Source organism: Tachypleus tridentatus, chromosome 13 (assembly GCF_004210375.1).
Source record: "Tachypleus tridentatus isolate NWPU-2018 chromosome 13, ASM421037v1, whole genome shotgun sequence".
NCBI lineage: Eukaryota > Metazoa > Arthropoda > Merostomata > Xiphosura > Limulidae > Tachypleus > Tachypleus tridentatus.
Window position 1 is genome coordinate 92136560 of NC_134837.1, and position 25807 is coordinate 92162366.

The following is a 25807-nucleotide window of genomic DNA, read 5'->3' on the forward strand; positions in this document are numbered from 1 at the left end:
TGTCACGAGTTTTCATGAGAAACTGGTTTAATAAATGTGGATGAAACTTGCTAGATAAACTACGGTGAACCTTTAAATATTGAGTTTAAATGGATAACAATTGGACTAAAGACTACAGATTCACAGCCAATTCAATTTTAGCGCATTAATACCGTGATTAGGGGCTTAAGTGAGAGAGGCGGTCAGCGCTAAAATACGTGAAACTGGCATCAAACATAGGTAATATTTATTTCCTCGCATATCTCTGGTACATTACATCGGACAAACGAACAGTTCATTATGGCTCGGAATAAAAGACAGAATCAACCATAACAATTACAGAATTACTTTTGAAGCTTTTCATTAGTGTGGTAGTTTTGAAATTACGCGTATATCTTATAATACCAAAAACAACGTACCAGCATGTTAACGTAAACAAAAATTATGTAAAACAGTTTGATAAATTCATTCTATATGATAAAATATTGAAAATAGTTTTGTAAAACTTAACGCGCTCTTTATTTTTATGTTATTTATATTAACATATGTTGATTATATATACATAGAAAAAAAAACTTTAAATAGTGTTGTAAAAACTTAGGTTATTTTACCTCCCATATCTTTATAATGTAATTTAAATAAACTTGGTATGATTCATTATCTAATAAGTTTTAGTAATGTTATATGCGGTCAGAATTACCAAGTATAGGGTCTAATTTATAAATAATAATTACTTAGAGGATCCACACCTTTGATATTCAAAATAAGATGTACACTCAAATGTCAACTGTTTAAGCGCATTTTGTTGTCCATTTTTTACGACTCAATATTCCAATGCAATCAACTGAAATTAACTAAGACCGAAGACTGACTAAAATTATTATGAATTTCCAGTTTCATGATAAAAGAAAGTTAATTTAACTAAGACAATTTGCTATGCATAGGCGCACTATTTTTGAAATGTAAAACATTGAAATATAGTGCAACTTATTATTATTTAACTTTATGAAAATCTCAGACAAAAATCAAATGAAGCTTAATTCAACATAAGTTATTGTTACTTAAGCCATAGTAATTTAACATATGTTGTGGTTTCTTAAGTTATAGGGAGATTTTGTTTAATAATAAGACTTTAACTAGAGGTTGCAAACCACTGAAGTGAATTCCAAAGATGAGATTGTATATTCAGTAGTTTATCTATGTGTGTATGTGTGGATAACATAGTTATCTGTTATATGGTGTTTGTTTTGGCCAATATAAGTGTCTTTTCTCCTACCTTACGAATATGAATAACTGATGCGTGAAAAAAGTGGTACCGGTGTGCATTTTTGAATTTCCAAAGAAAACAGTTCAATTATAAGTTCATTCTGAACTGTTTCTACTAAGTCTTAGATGAGGATTGTACAGATTTGAAACTATTGACTAAAAGGGTCCTTTTTAGTAAAAAGTACGATTCATTTTAACATGATGTAGCTTTTGCACAATTTTCAGGGTTGCAGTTGACTCCTTAGAAAGAAGAGACATCTTGTTAATGCAGCTGTCCTAAGATGATACCAAATTAAAACAGTCAGAGTTCAGTAGATGAGCTTATGTAAACGACCACCCACCTTGTAATAGATTATACGTTAAAAGAAACAGAATAAATGTTTGTCTCTTGGGAAGCGTGGATACCTCAAGTACAATTTTACATTAATTTTGTATAACTGGGACAATTTGAAACAAACACTCTATTAAACACATCAGTTAATGTGTGACGTCTGGTCAGGGCCGAGTGAGCAAATTCGTGACAACTAAACAACATATGAAACCACTACATCACGAACAACTCGACGAGAAACGCATTAAAATATAAGCTTACATGGGAAAGTGAAAAGCTGAGCACTATGTATGTGATGTTCAAAGTCAGCCGATGAATCTTATGATATTTTTCCAGCGGTTACTTGTAATTCAAATGAGTGTGATAATTTAAGACCATAATATAATCCGAAATTAATATAATTTCAGGAAAATTATTTACTACACTAATTTAAGTCTCTTCTCAAAATTTATTGTTAAAATGTTCATAAAATCAACAACTGGGCTACTTTAGTGTTGTTGTTGTTTTAAGACCGTTTAAAGTGATATCAACGAGGCATTTAACGTTTAGTGTGAATATTACATGTTGTTATTTAACTTATAGGGAAACTTTGTACGTTAGGTTTAAAATGATATTGACAAGGCATTTAACGTTTAGCGTGAATATTACATCAACGCCACATAAAGTAAAGGAATATTATCAACAGAAACTTGTGTTACAAAACTCCAAGACAAATTAAACAGAAAACAGTGAGATTAGTGCAAAAGTATCTGTGACGAAACTGTAATAAAATATTGCTTACCCTAAACACTGATAACAGTTATGCATCAAAATATGATTTGTTCCATTTTTCTCTATCAATAGTGTGTTCGGCATCTGTCCAAAGTAATGTCCATGATGATCTGAGACTTATGTTACGATATCATTGGAATAATCAAGGATATACAAAACAACAAAATATTTTATAATTCAAATGAAAATTATTTCATTGAATACAGTTATATATATATATGTACGTTAAGTTTTTTTTGCATATATCTGATGTACTTATGTAATTTAATTTAAATATTAAGAAAAGAAAAGTCAAATGGAAATAGATTTTCATCAGATATTATTTAGTTTTTATTCGCAAGTGACACAGAAAATTTGGTTAAAGAAAAGAAATTTGAACATGGTCTTAACACAAATAAATAAATACAGAAGGACTACGTAAGTGTCTGTGATAATTTGAAATTAGTAAGTTTAATAAACAATGGATATTTGAACATGTGGTTAAAAAAGGTGATCTAGTATCGATGAAAAGTTGAATTTAAACCGATAGACGTTACAGTAACAGTGATATTATACATTTCTGTAACATCTTACACAGTTAAATTAATAATCCAGCCTCATCATTCGTGCGTGTAATAAAGTAATAACCTTAATCACCGACCCCTGCCCTCCAGGGGCACAGCAGTATGTCTACGGACTTATAATTCTATAAACAGGGTTCGATACCTGTGGTGAACAGAACACAGATAACTCATTGTGTAGCTTTGTGCTTATTTACAAACAAACAATAAACTTAATCACCCTTGAAAAGTTACATTTAATATTTTTCATCATTGGTTCCTCTTTATGGACAGTAAAATTAAGAAATAGTGGTTATCCTAATCAGTATTGCTATGAAAGGGTGAGATAATCTATGTTTTAATGTAATGTATCTTATTTGATAAAGAACACTTTCTGAAGAATATGAAGTTACAAGAAAATCATATTATGGTTTCTATTTTATGCTTAGTGAACATTCATAAACGTGCTTGGTTCTTTCTTATGGTCTAAATGGAAACTATGTTTCTACTACAAAACGACAAAACCTTATAATTCGAGTGCTTTTGAAATGATGACTTTCTATATTCCCAGTTTGCCCCTGAAGGAGAACAGTTCATCTTTGAAAGCGCTCAAGTTATAGGGTTTTTATTGATTTATATTAAGACTCTTTGAATCTACGTGTTTTTCTGACGTCATAATCTAGGTTTCTACTAATTAGATACCGTTTTAAACGTTTGTTTTGAACTTTACTAAAAATCAGACTTATTCCAAATGCTATAACGTAACAATAAGTACAACTATCATTTAAAAATACTTAAAATAAATTTAATACAGATCCTGCTAAAACGTGAGTTATGCAAAATAATTGTCATTCATATTTGAACTATCATTAAAATATATGACTAAACTATTTAGCACTGCTGTAAATTAATTAATTCATGCGCTGGGATTTGAAAAAGAAGTGTCATCGACATCCACTAATCTCATTAATTTTATCATCACGTAAGTTTGACTTTTTTCACCAGTGACAAGAAATTAAACAAGTTCACTTACTTTACAATGCTAAAGTAGTGATGACGTAAGAGTTCTCTTCTCCACCCCACCTTTTAAGCACTGGTGCAACATAGTTTCTTGAACTCTTAAGCATATGAAGGAATTTTTCAGCAAATTATTTTTGAGATTAATAAGATAACTTAACACTCGGCTAGCATATATCATAAGCTTTTTGTCAAAGTATAAAACTTGTTCAACTGCTGTTCAAGCCCAAATAAACATCATTTACAAGTATAATTATTTCAGACGTAAACTTACACATCGTTTAGTGGTGCGTATGTATAAGTAGATCTAATTCGCAATTCCATCTACCATAAATTCATACATAGGCGCATTTATGAACTATGGTAATAAACTCAATTATAAATAAACCACCCACTATTTGCTTTTTATAAACATGATCATGTTGAAGGTATTTCTGTCTAAAAAATGTCTGATAGTGTATGAAAAAGGGATACTATACATAGCAACCATTAAGTTTACGTTCATTTCACAAAACTGCTACACAGTGGTCCTAGACCATTACCTCCTGCCATTGCGAGTAACGAAAAGAATGCTTACAGTTTTGTATGTGTTTGTACCTTTGTTAAATAAAACGGTTAATAAGTTATTCTATACGTTGTTTTATAATTTTTTTATAAAGCTTGTCTCGTTTTTGTTGCAATTTCAAGCTTAGCGCAACTAGAAAGATTGCTAGTATAAGAGTGAAAGTACTTTAGTTTCGGACGCTAATGTTATACCATTGATAACGCTAATATAGGTGTAAGAATACATCCTATTTTCATTATTTTTCAAACACATGTATTTCAACACTGAGAACGCTGATATAAATTTAAAAGTACATCTTTAGTTTCGCTATCATTAAAACATCTGTATTGAAACCATGATAACGCTAGTATGAAGAAAGAAGTACATTCCTAGTTTCATTACTTTTGACAGCACAGATAGCCCTCGAGTAGCTTTGTGCGAAATTCCAAAAACAAAAACAAACATTACTTTTGATACACGTAAAACGCTAGTATGAAAGTAGAAGTACATTTCTAGTTTCATTACTTTTGAAACACGTAAAATGCTACTTCAATATTAGCACAATAAGGCTAAACAAACGTAAAGAGATAACTGTTTAAGTTACCATTGTGTAAACGACCTTGTAACTGATAATCAAAATGGGTTCGTAGCTAATTTGTTTTTCTAGTGAATAGCTTTGTCACATGGTTATTTTATTTCGTTATATTTATCCAATCCATGAAGAACTAGACTTAGCTTTAGTAATACACAAGAAGTTAAGTCTAACTTCTTCTCACAAATATTTTTATTCTAAGCAGTATTTTATTGAAAGAAGGAAAAGATTCATGCATTAACAATCTTTACATAGCATTTATAAAGTCAACATAGACTCAAAACTGTGTTGTCTTACTGTTCCACTGGTTTCTCCACACCTCGTTCGTTACCTTATCCGTAGAACAAACATTACCGAATAGTACGTTTGTGTGATTCTATTACATATGAAGTTGTTTGAGTTTACTTTAATACATCTGAAATAGCTTTTTAAAATAAATTTTAAAGTCTGTAATCTGATCTCGTGAGATGGTAATTTAGAGTATGTTATGATAAAGGTTATGGCATCAAGTTACTTTTATCATTAACACGGGCCTGTGAATTTAAACTTCATAAAAATGTTGGTTTTAATAATGGATTTTCCATAATTTAGTTACGCAAACTTCGAAAATAGTATTCATTTATTTCTATCACTTAAGGGTTTTTGTGGGGTTTCTTTACCAATCGCAAAGAAAAAGCTCTTACTTAGATCAAATTGTTATTTCCTTTACCACACTGAACATTTTTTATGTTATACATAAAAATACAAACAAAGTGAAGAAAAGGAAAGAAGATTGATATCAAACGAATATGCATCCTTACTCATCTTGAATTTTTTGTGTGAACCTTACGTCATTTAATCTCAAAACTACTATATTTTGTTATGTATTGTATCTGGATCATCTCGTTTCAATGTTCAGCAATAATCAACCATCATTGATGTTCTATCTTCCCTGGTACATCTCTCCATTTCCTTGATGTCTTAATGAAATATTTTCTCTTGTTCTTTGCTAGTGGCACCGAAACTTTCAGGGCAATAGTCAATATGTGGGTATAAAAAATGAACTTTTAAGCTCATATAAAACCCAAGTTTGAATTTATCGATTATGTTACTGACAACATAATTTTCATAATTTGGGCCCTTGTTTCCTGAAACTTTGTCATCTCTAAAGGCACCCAACTCGTTCAGTTGATAGATTTCCTTCTTGTTTTTTCGAACTTTTTATCCGAACTCAATTTCCTAATTTAAAGCCCAACAAAATTTTTTTTCTTTAAATTTCGGTCCTCAATGAGTTGATAATTGCCCGCATAATACTTGAAACAGTCGTCATTTTTGTCTAAGGCCTTTACGAACTGCTTCATAAAGCAAAGTTTAATGTGAAGTGGAGATAATAGGACTTTCTTTGTGTTAACTAAATTTTCGCATTCAATGTTTTACGATCCTGATATCAGGTTGAATCTGCGTGGCCATTGCTTCTTTATCCAGTTCTGATTTCGTGCTCTGCTCTCCCATTCACACAAAAAAAAACATGGACACTTTGTATAACCGGATTATTGACCTAACAACGTACAAGAGACTTTTAAGTCTTCACAAAGTAAGTAGCCTAGCACGTTCTTTGTATTTGACCTTATTAAGAAGAAGTTCGAGACTTTCGTACGATTCCTACAAGTAAATTGAATAACTAATAGCAATAGATGTACACGTGTTACCATTGGGAATGAGAATATCTTTTTAGACTTCTTTTGGAGGAATCAATGAACAATCACCACTCATTTGGTTCATAGACTGCAATTTCTAACATCGGTATTAATACAGCAATATTGTTACACCAAACCAGTGAATCTTCTTGCAAAAAATACGGTATAAACACTTTCTCACGATTTCTGTTCCAGTAAAATAATGTCTCTGAAAATTTAAGTTCTTAGCTCAAAGTGTGGATCCTAAAATATCTGAATAATCCTTTGGAAAACTTAATTACCAAATCATTAAGTTTACCTTGTGTGAAAAGTTGTGATTCGCCAGATTTAAAATAGTCCCTATCATCATTTCTATTGATATCAGATTCAGATATAGATGAAACTGTATCAAGAGTTTCCAGTGGAGTAGGTACAGGTACATCAGATCCATAAGCAACAGGTCGTATAGCAGATCGACGGTTCCGATAAGAAATTTCGTTTTTTTATTTCGATTGTTTTGACGAATTACATACTGTTTCGTTTTTGTTTATTTACAAATTTATCTCAACTATAACAGAATATAGCTTGGTCATTTACACAACCTATTGTTGTAGCGACGAATAAATAATATTAAAAGGAAAACAAAAATGTCAAAGTGCACACAAATATTATCCAGAAGTGACACGTCATACAACTTATTGACAGTTTATATACTAGCGGTGTGTTTCTCGTGGTTTTAGAACAATCGATAAAACTCACGCTGTGATTGTTTTAGAAAAATCTATAGCCAGTGGTTGTCAACATTTTAAGTATAACAAAATCTGCCACTATTTTAATGAAATTGGTTCATCTATGTATAAGTACATATGACGTTTTATGAAACTCTGCACCTAGATACAAATTAATATCATTTTCAAATTCAGCGTACAGGAATTACCGTGAAACATGTAAATATGTCAAAACAATGAAACTATCGCAGGCCTGTGGAATCAATCAAAATGTTAAAGATACCTACTGTCACTAAAAGGAAAAAGAATGTAAAGTTTTCTCATGATACGACAAAAACAACACTTTAATGCAGCTTTAATACAGTACAATAAACATAACTAATTATTCTTATTGAAATTTGAAAGTTTTTCATATTTATTTGTATATTATTCTTATATAACTTCAACCTTATAACTAGAGTACGTTATGTATATATTATTATTTTATAACTTCATGGTGAATAAAAAGTTTTGAACATATCTTGATAGTGTTTCTTTGTCATCATACGCAGTCGTATTTTGTTGATGAAGGGTTTTGGCGTAGTGCGTACGTTTCAGTATTAACAATAAATTTGAAGTAATATTTCAAAATGGTAATATATCTAAGATAAACAATAACTTGAAGCAATATTTGAAAATGGTAATATGTGAAAGATAAAACTAAACCGTATTTTAACTTTCCAAGAGTGGGGAAAAATAAGAAAATAAAAGTGAAGTGTTTTATTTATGATAACAAAAAATAAAAAAAATAAAAGAGTAAACATCCCAAATATTTGATCAATCAAGTTTGAAAACTTCTGTATATGCATACAACAAACTATACTTTGGACATGTATTAATTTATCAAGTCAATAATTGGTTTTATATTTTATAGAAAACAAAACTACTCAAGCATATATTCACCCTGTATTATCAATACGGCTGATATGAGTATTAAAACTTTAATTAAAATAAAGCATAGAACAACTTTTCAACTTTATTAGATCATCTTCAGGTTAACAGAGAAGGTGAACCTGAGGATGACCTAAGAAGGTCGAAACGTTGTTCTTTATTTTAATTAAAGTTTCAATATACACACCAGCCGTACTGAAATACATTTTTACTTCAAGTGAGTTTCTCGTCATCATGGAGTACATTTACCCTGTGTTGTGAATGTAGTTGTGTTGTTGTAGTTAAATATGTATAAAAATACTGCATACGCACATAAAAAAACTCCTGAACCATTGTTTGAAAATCGATTTTTTCTTCACGTAGTATTATTCAGTTCAATATACTAAAAATATAAACAAAACTTGAAAACGTTGTTACTTATTTAAAAAACATTAGCCCTTAAGTACATTTTGTTTCGTTAATTTATTACCTGTGGACAAATATTTTATACGGGCATGTTATTTTACACCTAAGCCATAACTTACCTGTTCTGTGTTTGTGCTTACGCGAGTACTTTAAAAACTTTCCTCTGGTAACCTTATTCCGTTTTTGTTGATTTTTTCAGAAAAATCCTCTACAATATTTTTTTTTTGTATTACCTATATGGAATTTCATGGCGTGCAAAGTTATTTCAACCTTAAATTACTGTAACAGTAAATTATTTCCTTCAATATCGGGCTAATCTCATCCCAAGAGATCAGAGTGTTAACGTGTTAATCATGATGAAAAAGTCTTGCATCCTGCTTGGATTAATTTTCTACTTTCTCAGACTTAGTATATATGAATATACCACCGTGTTCTCACGCATGTATCTCTAAAAAGAATAAGAAATGAACATCACTGAATTGAAGATCATAGGTGCAGATATTAATCCATTACATTTAAATTAAAATATCTTAGAAATGAGCGAGCACTGTTTTAAAATTATTTACTATGTGAATTAACTCTTTATATTTGCATATCAAAATAATGCTTAAAAATTAGATTTATATATTCACCTTTCAGTATTATACTCCCGCCTACATTTCCTCGGACTTATAACGTTAAAATTCAAGGTTCGTTTGCCGCAGTTAAGAAAGCTCAATTAATCTAACACATGGTTTTCGATACTTAGTTAATCCAGTGTTCACTGTTTCCAGGTGCTTAAACATTGGTATTCGATTTAAACTCAAACTTATTATTACAAAGTTAAATGTCTAACGCCATAAATTATTAAATTAACTTTGAAATGTTTCTGTTTATTCTGAGAGTTATTCATATTAGCATTGCATAAAAAATATTAACGATATTAATGTTCACAATAATAGATTAGTCGTAATGTTTTAGTTTTATCTTGGCTTTTATTACAAATTTTGAAGATCTACAGTACTTTACATACATACCAAGAGACTTACTTTCAACTACTGAAAGCAAGAAGGAATTACAGCTTATGTGAATAAAAGACTTTGAAAAACTAAGCTTTTAAATTGTAAATGACTAGGAATGCTGAAATGTAAACTTGTGTTTTTTCATTTTTAGTCATTATAAATTATATATATTCACGTACGTGTCTGCATTATAACAAATCCTTAATTGGTAATAGGTTGTTTACACTTAATTTATGTGTGTGTGTGAATCCTGTGATATATCAATAACAAATGTATAGAGATGTCAACATCTCCTACAATCAGTCATAGAGACCAATGCAGCGTAAAAAGGAGAGTCCATCGACCCTTAAAAGGATAGCCATTGGATAGAGCATTAGAAGAGTAAATATTAGAGAGCTACTCATACTCAAGTTTACTCTGTAAGTAATTGAAATAAATAGAAAGAAACTGGAAGAATTAATATGGAATATGGTCAAAATGCTCAAAATTAACCACTCTTTGCTTCATGAGGTTTGACATCTGGAATTAAATTCGTCATTCAATTACATTTTAAGCCAGCACTTCCACATGGCGCAGGCATCTCCATACTGTTGTATTTTTGAGACGTTCTGTAATTCATAAGACGTTCATTACAGCTGTTAATTCAAGGTTTCAGTTCTCATAAAGATTTGAGCGTTAAAGCTTGTAGTAAAGAACAATAAAAAATCTGCTCTCTTAACTTACTTCAAACGAACAGAGTTAGATAGATTGAACTTCAGTCTGGATGTCATTATGTTATTCCACCTATCATATGGACCTGTTTTAAATGGTCTGCTGGTAATACTTTAAAAAATCCATTATAGTGTTTAGGTTAAGGACGATGCGACGTCATATTTCTATCAACATGCCACAAAAACGAAGCTAAAAATCGTATTGTATCATATTGTATCATTATAGTGTGAAATATTTGTATACAAAAAATCGTTTCAAACATAAACACTAGAAGTTGCATTAACGTTTCGAAATTTTCCTTACAAGCTATTAAACTTGCATCATTTAATTAAGTCAAAAGTATCTTTTATCTCTTGAAGTGTTTTTTTGTATCGTCAGTACAGTGAGGTTTGGTTTCAATAGTTCATATTTCACGTATATACCTCTTTACTCAATATTACATATGCATATATTGAAATTCCTATTGAAAGAAGTACTTGAAAGTGTCTAGTTTATAGCTTCGAAAATTCTGATATTATTGAGTACTTTACACTTACATTACTTTTTGTTTAAACTACTATGGTGTTATACATTTTGGAATTTCGGATTTATCCTAAATACCATCTCTATGCGTTGTTAATGAAATATCCAATAGACAAGTATGAAAATAATTATGGTGTCATAACAACATCAAAAACAAAAACTTTACAAAATAATCTTCAGTGATTAATCTTGGTTTACGCGGTGTATGGAAAGTTGCTGCGAGTTTGTTTGTTTGTTTTTTTTGCAATGATTACCTTCACAGATGGACTTGGTTCTTAATGGTTTGGTTGTTTGTTTGGCGCAAAGGAATAGGGCTACCTGCAGTGGTTCTTAGTGTGAGAAAATTCTTCTAAACTTTCTTTCAGCTAAACTCTTTTGTGCTTAAGAGTTTGACTAAAAAGATTTCGCGCAGCTTAGAAACGGACGTGGCTTGTTTGGATTTCCAGTCGTCGGTATCAACCTGGTGTTAGATTCGTGTCTTTGGAAAGAAGTAACAAACACTACTTAGATTCTATGGTTAGGTTTGGGTATGTAGGGCTTTGAATCGGAAAATAGCGATAATAAAGAGCAGCTTATGAAACTGGTAGTTCTACTTCTACATCTGGTGCAAACACGTTGAGAATGTGCTCAAGTGAATGTTTAGAATATTTCAACCAAATATCACAATAGAAGTAAAACTCTTGTTAACTTGTGAATAATATATAAATGTGGACGAACTATCAATGAGCTAAGCCTACTACTTTACACAAAGAATGATAGGAGAAAAACATTTTGTAATGCTCACATTTGTGATAAGGTGATGAATGCTAAAAAACAAGCTCTTTTAACTTTGTACCACTTGGTTGAACTGTGATGTGAACCAGTGGCTCATCGATAAGTCTGAAGGCATAAAACACAAAATACTGGGTTTCGATAACTGTGGCCAACAAAGCCCAGATATCCTATTTTATAGCTTTGCACTTATCAACAAACAAAATCGTAATAAAGGATAGCTATATGCAGATAGTCTTTGAAGAGCGTTGTGCGAAATTATGAAACAAATCTATTTTCGCAGTGGCTCGGCATGGCCAGGTGGATTAAGGCGTTCGACTCGCAATCTGAGGGCCGCGGATTCGAATCCCCGTCATACCAAACATGTTCGCCCCTTCAGCCGTGGGGGCGTTATAATGTTCGATCAATCCCACTATTCGTTAGTAAAAGAGTAATCCAAGAGTTGGCGATGGGTGGTGATGACTAGCTGCTTTCCCTCTATTCTTACACTGCTTAATTAGTGATGGTTAGCGCAGATAGCCCTCGTGTAGCTTTGCGCGAAATTAAAAAAGAAAAAAACAAACAGAAGCTTTCTCCGCACAATGTAAAGCTTCCTCTTCCTATTCCAGCAAAGGATAACCAACTATTGTGTGTAATAAATAAAGTGTAACATGTCATCAGCTGTCTTTAGGGGTATGACATTTTAATGACAAATGTTAGACATCTCTCCACGAACTGGTAGTTATTGCTGATACGTGGTAATTTATAAAGTTAGGGTCGGCCGTACGTGAGCGAAACGTTATTATTGTTTATGCAATTCACAGTTTTGTTCTGGTGTTTTGTGCAATATGGTCTAAATCGTGTCTTCTTTCTGGACCACGCAGGCAGTATATTTTATATCTGTGTGTGAAACTTTCTTTCTGTATCTGTTCATCCTCTAATTTTTTGGATGCTTCTATCAAATGTGACTTTGTACAACTAGACTGAATTTATATGGTAATATTTAACACGCGATTATGGTATAATTAACACACTATTATATGTTTACATAAACTATAAGCAGTTGAAGTACATTACATGACATCAAGAGATGTTTACAATGTTTCCTATACGGCATATTTTACCATGATGGAGACGTATACTGAACTCTTAGCACTTGGATAAGCTTTTTTTAATGTTTCTTTTAATAACTTAATGAAGTTAATGTCTGTGCGCTTTATTACATAGCGGGTATTTCGTTTGCATAATTTTTAGAGATGACTGTTCTTAAAAGGCGTAGGAATACGGTCTTAGTATGTTTGACAAATGTCCACAGTTGACAGGTAGTTTTCAAAGGGGTAGATTTGCTTTACAATTCCTTAGCCATAGCCCCGTGAGACACGTATAATCTAGCCGAGACTGCCAGAACTATGTTCTGAGGAGAGTTGCCGTAATATCAACTAATGACGTTTTGTTCAATCATGCAGCAGGCACAGGTCCATTAGGCCCATTACCTGCATCAGGGCACTTTAGAGGAGGTGAATCAAGCTCAAAAAGAAAATCAGCGCATCAGTGCAAGCATTAGCTCGTGAAGCCTGTTATTTCCTGAGATTGTGAATAATGCATGAAACACTAGCTGCATGTGTAGACAATAAGAGTTTTTATCATAACAATTAGTGGACGTGAATTCTTTACAAAATATGGCTGGTAACAGACATTAAGCACTGAGATGTTTTGTTTTTTATTATATTAAGTTACATGTGAAATATATAAATATCCTCACGTCGATATCAAGCTATACTCCAAAAATGTTTAAGTTTTGCTTTATTTTTGTTGTCCATATAGAAATATTATTAATTGTATAAATTTCATGTGTTTGACATGAATGTATACACAAATAATCTTAATGCTCAAATATATGGTTGCTTAACGAGTTTAAATGCTACTTTATATAATTTCTTAAACATTATTTTTTATGTGTTTAACTAGCGAAACATGGTAACCTGAGTTTACTTGGTAAAGTCATTTTATTTAAGTCATAAAAACACAGCCTTTTAAAATCTCTAAAGTAATGACTATTCTTAAATATAATAAAGATTTTAGAATCTGCCCACATACAGCGTTGATAAAGGCAGTTGTCTGGAAAAAAGTATTTTGACCTATCAGATATTTAAGAGCTATGTTAAAGTGCGACAAAATACAAAAGTTACATAATATAAAGTAATATCAGTTATACGAAATTACACAGTGTACTTATTTATTCGTTAACACTAGCTTCCAATCAGAACAAGCTATTTATTTAGAACAAAACTAAAAATCAACCAAGCAACCTGTATAGTTGATTAAGGATGCTTTCCATGCTTTTTTTACTATAAAAATTAGAATGTACTGTTTTATCAATTGGGTACTCTCGCTTTTATCAATATTAGTAGAAGTAATGCTTATTTTTATACGTTACAGTTTTAATACTAGTAGAAGTCACAAACAAAACGTAATATCTTATTCACTATGTGATTCTCCATCATACAGCTTGCTCAAACATTTTAAAAATAAAACTGACCTTTGCTTTGTACAAATAAATATCCGTTTTTAATTGTATATATATATTCCTACAAACGAAATAACTCGTTATAATTATATTTTTACTTGCTCAAACAAATGTACTCGATATTAACATCACAACAATTTTAATGTATTTTTAAAGCTATATCTTACATATATTTTGTATCATTATCTGTACTTTCACACTGTTGGGTACTAGAATTCCCCCTTGAAAAAAATTTAAAAAGCTTTACTAACTGTGTATTCTTACATCGTACTCGCATGAAGTGAATACAGTTTGCTGATAACAGAACGTACGGAGCAGAAGAGACCGCCGTTGTACTATAAGGGGATTAGGGCCTCCTTACACACCGCTGGCGGCCTAAAACTTTCGTGGCATGTGGTCGTGGGCTGTCACCTTGTTATGGACAAATGAGTTCTGTGTTTTGGCAAAGTACGTGTACTGGTGGCATCCTGCTTGTATATGGTAGTTGACCTTGCCGTTTATATTTGTAAAATTTTATTTATATGTATAAACAATTCTGAAGACTCAACGTGAGCCTCATGTGATGTAGTATACATCTGAAAGTGTACGTTATAAAAATAGAAAATGTGAGTTGCATTTGTGAATATGTTAGAAGGTTTGCACAAGGATGCGATATTTTATAACCTGAACGCTTTCGAAAAGCGGACCTTCTTTTTTCAAGGGTAAACTATTTGATGTAGAAGATAGATCATCGTTTGGTTTATATGTGATATCATATCTCTGTGCGAAAATGATTATTTGTACCTACTATATGTTTTTCTGACATAAAGTATTACAAGGTTTCCATAAAAACTCTGTAACTATTAAACCGTAGTACACGTTTAAATGTTTAAACGTGACAAACATATATATAAATGTTTGTTGTGTGTATGGTTTTAAAATATTTCTTTTGTAAAGAATCTTTTCATTTTAAGTTATCGTTACTCATCAGCATTACAAGGATTATCAAATGTTCCAGTTTTATTTTTTTTTCCCGATGACAAAGAGTAACTGTGAAATTATTCCAGTTTACATATATCTCAATGTGAGGTTGATAATGTACGGTTTGACGTTAACTACAGCTTTTTTTAATGTTACTTGAAAAATCACTTGAACCAGACAAATCACACGATTCATTGTTCCACCTCTACTCCGCCTTCTTAACTTGTCATTATTTAGTCACAGGAATTGAGATTTAAAGACCTGTCCAGCCGCGAAAAAGAAAACAAAGAAGCAACATTTTCCTCTTGAGTAGGCTTAGGCGCGATTTCAGTCTATTTTATTTTTTTTAAACACGTAACTTTTCAACAAATTGTGTTTGTTTATGGTTTCAAAAGGCAGTGCAAAAATTATACATTATCTGACATATGTAAAAAAAAGCTATTGTAATTTATACTGTTCAAAGGTTGTTCAGTGTTACTCCGTAAATTAAAAAAAAAATGTCATAGTCTTTTATTTTGGAAACGTAGTAACCCTAGTATTGCAATATATATATATATTTTTCTATTTTGAAAATATACGTATTTTTCTGGCAGGGGTTTTCAGATATAAGTTTGTTTTGAATTTTGCAGAAAGCTACACTAGGGTCATCTGCTCTAGCCGTCCCTAATTTAGTAGTGTGAGACTAGAAGGATTTGTTTTGAATTTCGCACAAAGCTACTCGAGAGCTATCTGTGCTAGCCGTCCCTAATTTAGAAGTGTAAGACTAGAGGGAAGGCAGCTAGTCATCACCACCCACCGCCAACTCTTGGGCTACTCTTTTACCAACGAAAAGTGGGATTGACCGTCACATTATAACACCCCCACGGCTGGGAGGGCGAGCATGATTGGCGCGACGCGGGCTCGAACCCGCGACCCTCGTATTACGAGTCGCGCGCCTTACGCGCTTTGCCATGCCGGGCCTTCTAGAAGGAAGGCAACTAGTCATCACCAACCACCACCAACTCTTGAACTACTCTTTTACCAACGAATAGTAGGATTGACCATCACATTATAACGCCCCAACGGCTAAAAAATACGAGGATGTTTGATGTGACGGGGATTCGAACCCGCGACTCTTGGATTACGAGTCGAGTGCCTTAACCACCTGGCCATGCCGGCTCGCATATTAGATTAATGCACCTCATAATTTGCCTAAAAATTAAGATTATTTGATTATTATCTTTACGGTAATCAAACTTAACATAATCATCGATAGAAAATGTATTTTGAAAGCATGAAATCTAGAATAACGTTCCTGTAAAGTGCATTAACCAAGGTACAAGCAGGCTTATGTGGTTCTCTCCACAATTATACATTCTAAATCACTATTTGAAGCACAAATGAGTCCTGACTAGTAAGACATTTAACATAGTCATTTGGTTTTTATTCGAAGCACCATTGAGAACACATTTTCCTATCTTTCTAATTGTGACAAGATATTATAAAATGGGTTTTCGCTTTACTGAAAGCTCAATAAGCAATAAGACAACGTTAAAAGTTGCAAAATAATTTTCAACAAATTACGAAGGCATAAGACTTTGCCTAAGATGTTAGGTGAAACACGTTACAAGTATTATGTAAGGTTTAGCATTATCTTGTTGATTTTTGATAATTGCTTTACACAAGGCCAGTCCAACTGTACCACTTGAATAACATAACAAACTTTGGAATATGGCAAGCAACACCCCATTATAAGGGAAATTACAAACTGTTAACTGTTGATGGCAGCAATTTATTTTTCGATTGCCGTTGTTAATAAAGTGTGAAAATGGAAGTGTTAGACTTTCTTTATAAAATCGAAGAAATTCTTCTTATCCGTTGCATTACAGACTAACTATGATATGACATCCATGTAATTTATACAGAAAGGATTCAACCAGTTTGATGAATATAACGCAAACAGCACTGGTCGCTTATGGAAATATACGTTTTAAGAGATTTTTAATAGAGTGGTTAGCCAGTATTTACTCTTGTTTAAGAAATTATAAGGAAATCTATATTCAAGCTACAAATGAACATTGAAATTTTCAATCTGAGCTGAATCTCATGCACAAATAGGCATGGACAGAGAACTCAAGGATTCAAAGATATTTGTCCCTAATTTTGAACTGTTGTCCAGAAGGATGAAAGTCAGCCATCAACATCCGCTGCCACATGAACCTTGTTTTGCTCTTTGAATAGAAAATTAGGAGATCGGTAATCTTATAACGAGCACACAGTTATAGATGCAGAATGTGTTGAATGAATCACCTTTCATCCCCGGACCTTCTGATCCTCAGTCTGACAGTTACCTAACTATCAGGTTCAGTTAATTTCATCAACTGCAGCTTATGAAAGAATGCTCATTGAATGAACAGCAAATAACACTGCACAACAATTTTTTTTTGAAAAGTCTTGCTTCCTGAAAAGTTTTTGCTGATTGTAACAGATACCTGGTGGGTATGCACAAATATAGTTTTGGTTTTGCTTCATCACGTTGGAACTCTGAGAAATAGACAGTTAACTGTTTACCGGCAATAACGTATTTAATTGCGTTTGTATTTCTAATACGCTATTAAGCTCAACATAATTAAACGTGTTTTGCTCCTAATTTTCATTTCTATTCAATGTCCGGTGCATCACATTGCAGTGTCCAGCAGTAGTCAGCAAGCACTGACTGATTCCAGTTGCCCCGATATCGTTTTCCCATTGTAGCAAAATTGAAGATTTGGATAAAATGGTTCGTGATGGGCAACTCTGGATGTGATTTTCATGATCAGCAGTCAAAATATATAAGAAACACTCAACAATGTTCAAAAGCAAAAACTTTGTTGTGCAGTGTAATCGTAATAAGGTTGCAATTTTTCAGGGTCTAGTTTCATCAATCCATGACCATGTTACTCAAGTTATCAATCCATTTGAATTCGTAATGTCCTTTTAAAAACTATACCGTTTGTCTACAGCAGAACCATATATACCTGCTATTCATTAATAGTGGTTCTGTTCTTGATATTCGTAACTGCTATATTATATATCAAACATGGTTATTCATTTTACGTCATTTTTCCCCGAACACTTGCACATTTTCAACATTCAAACTGAACGGTATGCAAACTCATCAAAGTATATAATAAAATGTGCTCTGTTCTCTTAAGAAACACATAGCATCTTGTCACTCCAGATGCTAAAGATGCCCCAGAAATAGCTCTTTCAGAGAACGGTCAGGGATTTTTCAAGATCTTATATACATCTAATTTTAGGCATTCAACTTTGATGCCAGGCTACCAGTTTTATCAGTGGTGACCAAAATCCATTTGAAAATGAAATGTCAAGAGCTGTAAAGATACATGAAGTCACAACTACCATGTTCTAATTTAGCAGAATGTTCACGTATTTGCATTTCGAATCAAATATAATTTCATGTGTCTGGCTTGATGATAATTATCAGAGGTGTAATTCACATAATCTTATAAGAGCTAATGTATTTTAATAGCTTTCATTCATTGCAAGTATATAATGAAGGTTAACTTCTTTTTCTATTATTCTTAACGTATCTGTGTAATTAAAATATTATTAATTCCCCTATCCTTTAATTGTTAACAGTAGTGAAATATATCACATTGTTTTGTGTATAATTAAACGCGTTACGATGAGCTACGTGTTTTCTGCTCACCATGGATATCGAGACTCGGTTTCTAGAGAGTTAAGTTCGTGGACAAGCCGCTGCGCCACTTGAATGGACGACTAAATTGGAGAGCAACATGTAATAATTATATATTAATAAAGTACACCTTTACGGCCTTCAATACCACCATTAATAATATCAACATAAAGCAATTTAACTGACGAGAACGACCAAAGTATTTTGATACTGTCCTAAAAATGGATAAATGAAATCTATTTCATTTTATAGTATTGAACTACGTAGCATTGAACAGCAGGTCTAAAAACATCAAGTCAGTTATTGCAAGTCTCTCGGATAATTCCCCACCTTTGAGAGCTCAGTGGTGAGCTTGAAAAATTAAAAACTAAATTTTGAGTTTCAATCCCTACAATGAATACAGCAAAGACGTTCCTATTTACGTTTGTACATTCGATTACCTCTATGAATGGGCAGAGAATTAAGAATAATACATTGACTAAATTATTATTTCACAATTGCTATAAAATTTTGACTCCAGGCTGGGTAATATTCTACCGGACAAGAACAATTTTAAACACAAAAAAATAAATATTGTAATGCAATATACATTTTATTATTAAGAAATATAGTTTGTTTCATGCTTATAATTTAATGCTTTCTAAATCTCACAAAACTATTACAACGTTATGAAACCTGGTGAGATATTTGGTTATGTAAAAAAATAATCAAAAATTTGTTCTTTGCTTTTACCATAAATTGATGTATTAACAATTCAGAACAGTGGCTTATAAGAAACATTTATCAGGGCTGAGAGTAAATATGAACTTTAATATTTTGTGAATCTTCTAGTTACAGTGAGCATAATTGTATATATCGATCTGCGGCACAAAACATTTGTGTTAGTTTTCATCCCATTCGCTTGAATTTTCAAGTACGCCAAAAAGCTACTTTTTCTTGCAGTCACTATACGATAGATTGAAGAAACCCGCGGTCAGACAAACAAACTCTGGTAAATTATTTAATTGTTTGTTTGTTTTGAATTTCGCGCGAAGCTACTCAAGGGCTGTCTGCGCGAGCCGTCTCTAATTTAGCAGTGTAAGACTAGAGGGAAGGCAGCTAGTCATCACCACCCACCGCCAACGCTCTGGCTACTCTTTTACCAACGAATAATGGGATTGAACGTCACATTACAACGCCCCCACGGCTGAAAGAGCGAGCATGTTTGTGCGACCGGGATTCGAACCCGCAACCCTCAGATTACGAATCGCACGCCTTAACACGCTTAGCCATGCCGGGCCTAGAATATCAAGACACTGGTCTTATTTTAATCTGAGGAAACGTGAAGTGTGATATAAGAAAATAGTCATACCATTTCTATCTAACAAATAGTAAGATACCGCGGAGTTAAAAATATAAATACCATATAATTTATTTTTCTTAAACTCGAAACTATAAAGTTGGTTATCTGCGCATGTCAGTCCGTTCTGCCAAATTTTCCACTATAAGCTGCTAAGTTATTGCAGTATATTATGCTGTGGAATAATGTAGTGTTTGTTATAAGGTTAAATATTCATAAAGAAAATTTAAAACTAGTAGTGAAATTTTGTTTCTACGTTTTCTTTTCAGCTGTGAGAAAAGTATAATTTCATCGGTTGCTTGAGTTAAAATTCATAGTCATAGAGTGTCATTGTTGATCCCAAATTATATCTATTTCCAAGTTAGTAGGCCCAGCATGGCCACGCGGGTTCGCATCCTCGTCGCGCCAAACATGCTCGCCCTTTCAGCCGTGATGTACGATGCATGATGTACGCACTTTATATTTTAAAAGTTTGTTGTTTATTTCAGTGCGCTATCTGACCTATAAAAATGGAACATATTTGGAAAACAAAAAGTTTACACACCTTGCAAATGCTTAACGAAAACAAAGATTTTTGTTTTACTTTTTAAACAGTTATTTTTTTTATAAAAATGCATTTGGAAATACGTTCATAGAAATAGCAATTGTACGTCGTAATTGTTATTTTTTGTCTTGCAGTAGTTCAGTATAACTATTTTCTTGTAACTTAATTTTACTTACATTATAATTGATGTAAGGTCTAATCTCCATTTTGTTTCAGTAATATGTGAAATTTATTTTCACATATCTTATGATACATAAAGGTTAAGAACTGCATAAAGAGATAGATCCATTTTCAGAAGTTTACAGAGAAAACAAAAGGTTCTACTAAATCAGAGTTGTTCAGTGACACACAGTTCTAACTACGTCAGCGCCTCTTTTCAGTTTTAGTACACCTGCAATTCAACCAAATAAATAACTGTCACCTTCAAGATCAACTTGTTCAAAAAGAAAACCGAGAGGAGATCATATGTTCAAAAAGTATTTTACTATTGATCTCACAAAACTACATACATTCTCTATGACATGTGTGGTTCCTGGGCGAATTCAACTAAACCTTATTGTTTCAAATCCTTCTTGCTTCCAAAGACATGCATTAACTCAACAAATGTGAAATCTTGGATAGAAATAAAAATCTGGCGGTCTAGCCAAGCTGGCATGCGTGGCCTGGAGGAATGCCTCCCATCTGCGCTAAACCTCGATAGGCCACATGCTGACTAAGTCCTACAATCTCCAAGCCTAACTTGTCTCTTTTATACTTTCGCAAGGATATTTATACTTGATAAGAGAGAGTGATGTCGTGCGGCATGTTTCTGATTAAGCAAACTCATTTTGTGCTCGTTGGGCGCCACCTACAGGCAGACAGGATGTCTCCCTGGTGCGTTGTAACGTAGGCATTTTTTGAAATTGCAGTTTCACGACCATACATGAGTGAAACTATGTAAACCCAACTTAGTCCTCATTCGTCTTTTATTTCTTGCTTCCTGACTTCATTTCTTTCTCTATCTATCTCTCCCCCTTCAAATCTTGAGTCAGTTATTTCTCTCTGATTCATTTAACTAGAATAATTTGGTATCAACACTTTGAAATACATATTATTCGCACCTGATGAAGAGAGGAGGGATATTTCGGCTTTTCCACACAACTTTGGAGTTTCATGCTCGTAGTGTCATATTAAAGACATTTTGAAAGACAAGTAATTACATCATTCTTGGTCATAAAACTGAGGCGGTGCGAAACGTTCCAATAGCCCTTGATGAATATTAATCAAGGACGGAAAACGCTTTATTAAATGCTGTCACGGACGGGTACATGATTACTCATTAAAGTGTAATAAAGCCTTACAGCTTTACTGAGACCCACCTCTGAAGCCTAAATCTGTTGCTCTAGTTAGTTTCCAATATCTTCTTGAATAAGGTGTATCCATATTTTTCACCAACAAAAGGAAGGTGTCGTCCTTTTTAGGAACTTCATTTGATATTAATTGAGTTCTGAAAATGAGTGGGTGTGTTCAACTATAATCTGGAAATCAGGTTGACGTTTTCTGGTAGACCAACTGTCCAGAGGTCAGAAATATAGCAATTTATCGAGACACAATCTTTTAATTCTATAACACAAAATTTTCTTTCAATTTTTTGTCCTTCTTATAGAATACTTAGTTAAGTGGAAAAAGAAGATTTATTGGACCAAAACAATGGAAGACAAAGTGTTTGATATAGCATTTCGCGCCAAGCGAAAATATTTAAGTCGCCTTTTAACAAAAATGTGTACATTTACGCTTTCACTCAATATGAAAAAATTGATTTATGGTTTCTTTAGTCACCTCTTGGCAACAATTTCCTTGGTGTAATATTTTCTCCCCATAAATTAATATATGTATATTACACCACGTTGTTTTGTAAAGTTTTATGCACGGTGAACTTAATCAAATGTGAAACGTTCGCTTTAATCCATATAAAACGATTAAACAAAAATACCTTCAATACTGCAGTTAATTAATATTAATTTCCAATTAGTGGTAGCTAGCTACTTAGATGGAAAATAAAAATAAATATGGTACAAATATAACTGGGTAACTATACTGTTCTTACGTTCTTGCTTATGAAGGTTAGAATGCATTACTTCATCAGTTAAATACCTTCACTGTTAACTGTATTTTCGGGCGTAAACCCAATAATGTTCTTTAGGGATCAACCAGCTTAAGATATTTAGATTAATCTTAAATCGATATGCTAAGTTAGTTTAACATTTCAGAATAATCTCTCGTGTAAAAAAAGCAGTACTAAAACAAACAAACTTCAAAATTCTAACCACTACTGTTAAAGAAAGTAACATTCGAGAAATAAGAGGGTATACCTTACTTAGAACTAATTGTTAACTTCAAAAATTGTCGTACGATAATTAGACAGGCTGTTCTACCTTAAAAATGATGGCCGATAAAAAATACTTCTTTTCAATTTGATTCGCAGAAGAAATAAATAACTACAAATATTTTAAATACATTTCGCACATGAAACAATTGACTACGAAAAATAATGTGATTTTATTTTCCTTCGTGCTTCGCGCTAATCATCATGGTATGGTCTTAAACATACTACGAAACAAGAATAATATCCTTATATCTTATAAATGTATTAATTTATCATTGGAAGTGAGGTTAATTATAAGGACTTAAATTCACCACCACAAAACTCTCTTGAATTATTAGAGGAACTTCAATGATCCACAGTAACTTAAGTGTTTGTAAAAGCTGTGAAAGTAGTGAAATAATCTGTGATTTTGGCTCAGTGAATTACTCTTTCTTGCTCGCAGTTTCAATTAAGGTTTCAATCAAGAGATCCTTGTCGTTGTTTTGTACACTTAGGAATTTTGTTATGTAGTTATTTCAACAGATTTTACTTACTTAGCTCACTTGATACTTGTTGTTATGTCAACATTTATAAGAACAAATTCAAGTTTCTTAACTGGATATATTACATGTCGTCATAGTCATTATAACTATTTAAGTTTTCCTACGAATGGAAAATATTTCTACAGATTGTGTCAATGAAAATATATTTTTATCTATAGTAGTACTACAGACACTTAAACAAAATGAAAATAAATCTTTTTCGTTTCATGTATTTGTAACAAAATTTGAGCGTCATTCATTAGACCTGTACTATACTAGAATTAATGTTACAGATTTGAATAACTTCTACAAACGTAGTACTACGTACAAATGTAGGCATATAAACTTTTTCACGTCTAAATTAAAAATCTAATATAACTATAGAAGATCATAGTATTTGAAATTATTCTTATTATAATGACCCAAGAACTGTTTCGTTGTTTCAGAATAATGTAATCATCACAACGTTCTCTATATTTTCAACTGTATGAATGATATTTTATTGTAATACACTAACTTACGTTTCGCAGTAAGACGACATTTAAATTAATTTAATCACGATGACTGATATAATGTTTTTAATGATTTCTGTGTTTATTTACAAAGCTTGTAATAGTTCGAAATGTTACTTTACTTACGATAGTCATTTCTAGTTTACAATCACAAAGTGATATGTGTTTCAGACTGGTATCTTGGAGTTTGATTAGTAGAGTTTGAATACGTAAAGATACTTATTTTGAGTGTGTGAAATGTATCGAGATTATATTTTAGTATGTCAGAATCCAATTGACCTTCGTGTATTAACATTCTCGCTATCTTACATGCTACTCCAGTGGCTCAGCGGGATGTCTATGGACTTCCAACGCTAAAAACTGGGTTTCGATACCCGTAGTGGGCAGAGGGTAGATAGCCCATTGACATAAATAGAGTCCAATTAATATTATTCTAAAATATTTCTGCATTATGGACTTTTGCACAACCTTCATATCCTGTAACATGGAATTAAAATTTTGTCACTTTTGTACAGATCGTCTTTATTGATATGTATTTTTGCTTCTGTATTCAGTTATTCAAATAAAGAATCTTGTCACACTAAATTTAAAACAAAAACAATTAGTATGAATGTGTCTGAATCTATTGAGATAAATAAATGCAAAAAATAAATTAAAATTATTAAATAAGGATGATGAACCTGATGGAAATGTTGACAGTAGATGGCGTGAAATTCTTTAATATGCAAATTGATCATCTGGTAATTGTATAAATAAGGCTATTTTTCCAAAATATTATATTCTTGAAGATGGCATATTGATATACTTCGAAATATATAGTATCCTTTGGTTTTTACTGATTTTTAATTCGTTATAGTAAATTATTGATAAGTTTATCGCACTTTTGATACTAGAAACTGTCTTATTTTTAGAATTGTGTAAAATAATCGCTGTTTTTAAAATGATTGTGAGTTGTTGTTGTTTTTCTAATTTTGTAGCTTAATTGTTTTGAAAAAAAAACTGGATACTAAGATGTTTCAAATTGTGCCTCACCCATTTGTTTAATTAACTCCATGTGTATTTTTAAGTACTGAGATTGGTACAGTTTTATTGTAAATACGACAAAAGCCTATAGATTAAATCTGACAGGTTTCGATAATAAAATTATCAAAACCTAATTTGCACACTTTTTGTGCTTTGTGATAGCCTAGTCCTGTATAAATAAATACTATATCATGGCATACTATTTCAACAATAATAAAGTACCCTCACTACTCATTTTGCTTTCACAACAATGAACTTAATTTTCACTTCTCGCTGTGCGCTAAAAAAGTGCCTGTGGAATCAGTATGAAAGGCCAATTAAATGCTCCCATGTCAGAATTAACCCTACAACCAGGAAGTAGAATCGGGTTTTATCCAACACGTTCGCAGGTTCCTGAACTGCTACCACGATACGAAATCATGGCGTTACCATAATGCAAACAAAAGTTGGGTTAAAGCAGGTTTTTCCTGACAGAGCAAAGAGAAATGACGATGCTGTTGCTGTGGGTAAGAAAACAGGTGGAACCTGCAGAACTCCTACTCACTGAAGCAAAGGCATCGGCAGAAGTCCTGCTCTCTAGGCTTGTTCTGAAATAC

At 32.4% G+C, this 25807-nt stretch overlaps 1 protein-coding gene and 1 long non-coding RNA gene across 2 annotated transcripts in view; one reads left to right on the plus strand and one right to left on the minus strand.

The window, feature by feature from the left end:
* Window positions 1-25807, plus strand: part of LOC143236909 (cadherin-related tumor suppressor-like) — a 128950-nt gene that overhangs the window by 11913 nt on the left and 91230 nt on the right. The gene's annotated exons all lie outside the window — the stretch shown is intronic.
* Window positions 7392-25807, minus strand: part of LOC143236910 (uncharacterized) — a 32194-nt gene continuing 13778 nt past the window's right edge. The window contains exon 3 of the long non-coding RNA XR_013019789.1: window positions 7392-9205. This is a non-coding gene — a long non-coding RNA (uncharacterized LOC143236910). The remainder of the gene's footprint in view (window positions 9206-25807) is intronic.